We start from the raw sequence: 7444 nt of genomic DNA, 5'->3' as shown, positions 1-7444 counted from the left end.
GGAGGTGATGGAAAACGTGTTCAATGCAAGTGTTGGGCCAAGCAGCCACCAAAGATTGCATATAAAATGATAATAATATGCTAAGCTGCAGCTGTTGTTATCAGCATGTTTCGTCTCTGTTTTGTCCCCAGTTTCGCATGCGCTTTATTGTTTTTTGTAGCGTATGCGCTTTGGGGAGCTTTGGCTGAGCTTCTGCGCAAGCTCTTGGTTTGGTTTTTGTTGTGATTTGGAGTTGATTGGAGCCGCATAGATTTGGGTTAAATTGAACCAAAAATAAATATATTGAACCCTGATTTGAAACGCGTGTATTTATTCGGCTGCTATTAAAACTACTAATAGCATAACAGCAAGTATATTTTAAAAGCGGCCGAATAGAACAACTGCATTTCAATTTCAGTTTAACCCAAAACAATTCAGTGGCTGGTTCACTCTGTACCAAATAAATAAATAACTAAACTGAATATTGTACCTACGCTATAACAAATGGCTTCACGATTTAATGCCATATATGCACCTTAGCAACTTAAATGTTAGTAAATTTAATGTTGCGGGTGCAATGACTTTCTCGGTAACTCGACCGAGCCGAAGATGTCACATTCACCAATTTTGGTGGTAAATTTAATGTTGCGGGTGCAAGGACTTTCGCGGTAACTCGACCGATTCGAAGATGACACCCTGGAGGTGATGGAAAACGTGTTCAACGCAAGTATATTATTAAAGCAGCCGAATTGAACAAATGCATTGCAATATCAGTTCAACCCATAACAATGCAGTGCCTGGTTCACTCAGTACCAAATAAATTAATAAATAAACGGAAGCTTTGGCCAATGCTATATCAAATGCTTTCACGATTTAATGCGATATATGCACCTTAGCAACTTAAATGTTGATGGCAAATTTAATTCTGCGGGTGCAATGACTTTCTCGGTAACCAGACGGAGCCGAAGATGTCACATTCACCAATTTTGGTGGTAAACTTAATGTTGCGGGTGCAAGGACTTTCACGGTAACTCGACCGATCCGAAGATGTCACCCTGACAATGATGGAAAAAGTGTTCAATGCAAGTGTTGGGCCAAGCAGCCACCAAAGATTGCATATAAAATGATAATAATATGCTAAGCTGCAGCTGTTGTTATCAGCATGTTTCGTCTCTGTTTTGTCCCCAGTTTCGCATGCGCTTTATTGTTTTTTGTAGCGTATGCGCTTTGGGGAGCTTTGGCTGAGCTTCTGCGCAAGCTCTTGGTTTGGTTTTTGTTGTGATTTGGAGTTGATTGGAGCCGCATAGATTTGGGTTAAATTGAACCAAAAATAAATATATTGAACCCTGATTTGAAACGCGTGTATTTATTCGGCTGCTATTAAAACTACTAATAGCATAACAGCAAGTATATTTTAAAAGCGGCCGAATAGAACAACTGCATTTCAATTTCAGTTTAACCCAAAACAATTCAGTGGCTGGTTCACTCTGTACCAAATAAATAAATAACTAAACTGAATATTGTACCTACGCTATAACAAATGGCTTTACGGTTTAATGCGATATATGCACCTTATCAACTTAAATGTTGATGGCAAATTTAATGCTAAAATAGAGCCATTCGAATCGCCAATGGGGCCCATGTCTATCATGACAACCGCACCATCCATGAGGTTCTCAATTTTCCTTGGGTCAAGGACGAGATCCAGAGAAGCAGCGCACGATACACGCAGAAGCTACATGACCACCCGAACCTGTTGGCCAACTCCCTGCTGGACAACAGCGACCGGCCCAGAAGACTGAAAAGGACGCACCCGCTGGACCTCTCCAGGATATCATAACAATAATCAACCACCATAAATTAAGCTAAATTTCTGCCCTAATTAAACTCTAATCTAGTTCTCCAATTCATATGTAAATTATCAATAAGTGAAGTTAATGTCATAACATTTAATGGTTGTCCCTAAGGACAGTTTTAAATAAACATTACCCTTCTATATAAAAAAAAAGTATATTTTAAAAGCGGCCGAATAGAACAACTGCATTTCAATTTCAGTTTAACCCAAAACAATTCAGTGGCTGGTTCACTCTGTACCAAATAAATAAATAACTAAACTGAATATTGTACCTACGCTATAACAAATGGCTTTACGATTTAATGCCATATATGCACCTTAGCAACTTAAATGTTAGTAAATTTAATGTTGCGGGTGCAATGACTTTCTCGGTAACCCGACCGAGCCGAAGATGTCACATTCACCAATTTTGGTGGTAAATTTAATGTTGCGGGTGCAAGGACTTTCGCGGTAACTCGACCGATTCGAAGATGACACCCTGGAGGTGATGGAAAACGTGTTCAACGCAAGTATATTATTAAAGCAGCCGAATTGAACAAATGCATTGCAATATCAGTTCAACCCATAACAATGCAGTGCCTGGTTCACTCAGTACCAAATAAATTAATAAATAAACGGAAGCTTTGGCCAATGCTATATCAAATGCTTTCACGATTTAATGCGATATTATGCACCTTAGCAACTTAAATGTTGATGGCAAATTTAATTCTGCGGGTGCAATGACTTTCTCGGTAACCAGACGGAGCCGAAGATGTCACATTCACCAATTTTGGTGGTAAATTTAATGGTGCGGGTGCGAGGACTTTCACGGTAACTCGACCGATCCGAAGATGTCACCCTGACAATGATGGAAAAAGTGTTCAACGTAAGTATATTTTTAAAGCAGCCGAATAGAACAAATGCATTTCAATATCAGTTCAACCCAAAACAATGCAGTGCCTGGTTCACTCTGTACCAAATAAATTAATAAATAAACTGAAGCTTTGGCCAATGCTATATCAAATGCTTTCACGATTTAATGCGATATATGCACCTTATCAACTTAAATGTTGGTGGTATATTTAATGTTGCGGGTGCGAGGACTTTCACGGTAACTAGACCGATCCGAAGATGTCACTTTGACAATGATGGAAAAAGTGTTCAACGCAAGTATATTTTTAAAGTGCAATGTACAAATGCATTTCAGTTTCAGTTTAACCCAAAACAATTCAGTGGTTGGTTCACTCTACAACAAATGCTCCTACGATTTAATGCGATATATGCACCTTAGCAACTTAAATTTTGGTTGCAAATTTAATGCTCACCCCGACCGAGCCAAAGATGTCGCCCTGGCGGTGATGGAAAAAGTGTTCAACGCAAGTATATTTTTAAAGCGGCCGCATAGAAAAAATGCATTTCAATTTCAGTTCAACCCAAAACAATTCAGTGGCTGGTTCAGTCTGTACTAAATAAATAAATAACTAAACGGAAGTTTGTGCCTACGATATTACAAATGCTCCTACGATTTAATGCAATATATGCAGCTTAGCAATTTAATTGTTGGTGGCAAATTTAATGCTGCGTGTGCAATGACTTTTTCGGTAACCCGACCGAGCTGAATATGCCACCCTGGCCCCTTTTGGTGGTAAATTTAATGTTGCGGGTGCGAGGACGTTCACGGTAACTCGACCGATCCAAAGATGACACCCTGGAGGTGATGGAAAACGTGTTCAACGCAAGTATATTATTAAGGCAGCCGAATTGAACAAATGCATTTCAATATCAGTTCAACCCGAAACAATGCAGTGCCTTAATCACTCTGTACCAAATAAATTAATAAATAAACTAATGTTTTGGCCAATGCTATAACAAATGCTTTCACGATTTAATGCGATATATGCACCTTAGCAACTTAAATGTTGATGGCCAATTTAATGCTGCGGGTGCAATGACTTTCTCGGTAACCCGACCGAGACGAATACGCCACCCTGGCCAATTTTGGTGGTAATTTAATGGTGCGGGTGCGAGGACTTTCTCGGTAACTCGACCGATCCGAAAATGACACCTTGGCGGTGATGGAAAAAGTGTTCAACGCAAGTATATTATTAAAGCAGCCGAATGAACAAATGAATTTCAATATCAGTTCAACCCAAAACAATGCAGTGCCTGGTTCACTCTGTACCAAATAAATTAATAAATAAACGGAAGCTTTGGCCAATGCTATATCAAATGCTTTCACGATTTAATGCGATATATCCTTTCACGATTTAATGCGATATATGCACCTTAGCAACTTAAATGTTGATGGCAAATTGAATGCTGCGGGTGCAATGACTTTCTCGGTAACCCGACCGAGACGAATATGCCACCCTGGCCAATTTTGGTGGTAATTTAATGTTGCGGGTGCGAGGACTTTCTCGGTAACTCGACCGATCCGAAAATGACACCTTGGCGGTGATGGAAAAAGTGTTCAACGCAAGTATATTATTAAAGCAGCCGAATGGACAAATGAATTTCAATATCAGTTCAACCCAAAACAATGCAGTGGCTGGTTCACACTGTACCAAAAAAAAAATAAATTACTTAACTGAAGCTTGTGCCTACGCTAAAACAAATGCTCCTACGATTTAATGCGATATATGTACCTTAGCAACTTAAATGTTAGTTGCAAAATTTAAGGCTGCGGGTGCGGGGACTTTCTCTATATTTTTAAAGCGGTCGAATAGAAAAAATGCATTTCATTATCAGTTCAACCCAAAACAATGCAGTGGCTGGTTCACACCGTACCAAAAAAAATTGTGTGCGTGGAGTCCCTACGCGCGAAAGAAGTGAAACTTCTTAGTTTTTTAATTCTCTTAAAAATGCATATTATTTCGTATAAAAGAAAAATAGCGGGAGGGAAAGGATAAAAATAAGGTGGAGTGACCAACACTTTCTTCAATTCACATTTTATAAATTTATTATAAAGCAAAGTCCAAGTTCTGCTTTCTTTCGTGCTCGGTATTCACGATAATATTGTGCTCTGTTCCCTCCTCTTAAAACACCGGCTGCACTGTCTTTTTCCGCTGTAAAATCAATTCAAAATCAAACCATTAAAATTTTTGCCAATCCAATTGATATTAATTTCAAGATGATATGATCCACAAGGTGCATCTGTTATGGACAATTGAAATATTCAAGAGAAACGTACCACCACATAACCTGGAATCCGCTGTGTTATGCGTATTTTCACTGTCACTCATTTTATTGTTTGTTTGAATCACTATTCACTGTACTAATACTACAAGTAGTGCGTCAATATTATATAGAACACGAATTAATTATGGGAAACACTTTAATAACAAAATACGAGATAAGAATAAGAAAAAGAATTTTCGGCACATAGGACGCTTGATGCACTCACGCATAGGCACTAATATTAGTCTAGGCAGCTGTTACGCGCTACGTGTATCCGCATAGCAGCGCATGCGCCTGGCGATACCTTACTCTCATTCACTCTCTCTCTCTCTTTCTCGCACTCTATCTTTCTCTTTTCCTCTTCTCCTTCCGAGTTGCGTTAAGCATTCAACGCTATTCCCCCTCCACTGGAGCGTTAAACGTTTAACGCAACATTTTCCGGCGTCGTATAAGAAGTTTCACTTCAATAAGGTGGAGTGACCAACACTTTCTTCAATTCACATTTTATAAATTTATTATAAAGCAAAGTCCAAATCAATGATCATCTCTGGGTTCTGACGGATTCATATCTATAATATTTACAATTGGATTATGATAACTAAAATACGATATGAAATGTCTTACATCTATTTTATCTATATTTCTCGCAAATACCGCATCAATAGTCGTACCTCCTTTTGTCGTCGGATCATTTCTTCCATTGATCATTTCTAATGAAAATTTCTCTCTGAGGAATGCCAGCAATGGTTCAGCTTCAGCTGAGAAATTGATATTAAAATCTCCCGCAAGGAGTACCGGTTGCACTAATATTAGTCTAGGCAGCTGTTACGCGCTACGTGTATCGCCATAGCAACGCATGCGCCTTACCTTACTCTCATTCACTCTCTCTCTCTCTCGCACTCTATCTTTCTCTTTTCCTCTTCTCCTTCCGAGTTGCGTTAAGCGTTCAACGCTATTCCCCCTCCACTGGAGCGTTAAACGTTTAACGCAACATTTTCCGGCGTCGTATAAGAAGTTTCACTTCAAAAAATAAATTACTTAACTGAAGCTTGTGCCTACGCTATAACAAATGCTCCTACAATTTAATGCGATATATGCACCTTAGCAACTAAATGTTGGTGGCAAGTATATTATTAAAGCAGCCGAATTGAACAAATGCATTGCAATATCAGTTCAACCCAAAACAATGCAGTGCCTGGTTCACTCTGTACCAAATAAATTAATAAATAAACGGAAGCTTTGGCCAATGCTATATCAAATGCTTTCACGATTTAATGCGATATATGCACCTTAACAACTTAAATGTTGATGGCAAATTTAATTCTGCGGGTGCAATGACTTTCTCGGTAACCAGACGGAGCCGAAGATGTCACATTCACCAATTTTGGTGCTAAATTTAATGTTGCGGGTGCAAGGACTTTCGCGGTAACTCGACCGATTCGAAGATGACACCCTGGAGGTGATGGAAAACGTGTTCAACGCAAGTATATTATTAAAGCAGCCGAATTGAACAAATGCATTGCAATATCAGTTCAACCCAAAACAATGCAGTGCCTGGTTCACTCTGTACCAAATAAATTAATAAATAAACGGAAGCTTTGGCCAATGATATATCAAATGCTTTCACGATTTAATGCGATATATGCACCTTAGCAACTTAAATGTTGATGGCAAATTGAATGCTGCGGGTGCAATGACTTTCTCGGTAACCCGACCGAGACGAATACGCCACCCTGGCCAATTTTGGTGGTAATTTAATGCTGTGGGTGCAATAACTTTCTTGGTAACTCGACCGAGCCGAAGATGACACCCTGGAGGTGATGGAAAACGTGTTCAACGCAAGTATATTATTAAAGCAGCCGAATGATCAAATGAATTTCAATATCAGTTCAACCCAAAACAAACAGTGCCTGGTTCACTCTGTACCAAATAAATTAATAAATAAACGGAAGCTTTGGCCAATGCTATATCAAATGCTTTCACGATTTAATGCGATATATGCACCTTAGCAACTTAAATGTTGATGGCAAATTGAATGCTGCGGGTGCAATGACTTTCTCGGTAACCCGACCGAGACGAATATGCCACCCTGGCCAATTTTGGTGGTAATTTAATGTTGCGGGTGCGAGGACTTTCTCGGTAACTCGACCGATCCGAAAATGACACCTTGGCGGTGAAAGCATTTAAAGCAAATAAATAAATAACTAAACTGAAGCTTGTGCCTAAGCTATAACAAATGATCATACGGTTTAATGCGATATATGCGCCATAGCGACTTAAATTTTGGTGGTAAATTAAATGTTGCGAGTGCAATGACATTCTCGATAACCCGACCGAGCCAAAGATGCCACCCTGGTCAATTTTGGTGGTAAACTTAATGTTGCGGGTGCAAGGACTTTCACGGTAACTCGACCGATCCGAAGATGTCACCCTGACAATGATGGAAAAAGTGTT

The 7444-nt window shown here is 39.3% G+C and overlaps 1 long non-coding RNA gene across 1 annotated transcript; it reads left to right on the top strand.

Annotated features, from left to right (window-relative positions):
* Positions 1–4670: 4670 nt before the first annotated feature.
* On the top strand, positions 4671–5745 carry LOC123257239. Its single transcript, XR_006507252.1, has 2 exons — positions 4671–4729; positions 5462–5745. It is a non-coding gene; the product is annotated as an uncharacterized LOC123257239 (long non-coding RNA).
* Positions 5746–7444: the final 1699 nt, after the last annotated feature.

Source organism: Drosophila ananassae, chromosome 3L, assembly GCF_017639315.1.
Source record: "Drosophila ananassae strain 14024-0371.13 chromosome 3L, ASM1763931v2, whole genome shotgun sequence".
NCBI classification, from domain to species: Eukaryota; Metazoa; Arthropoda; class Insecta; order Diptera; family Drosophilidae; genus Drosophila; species Drosophila ananassae.
This window is presented reverse-complemented; position numbering and strand designations above follow the sequence as displayed.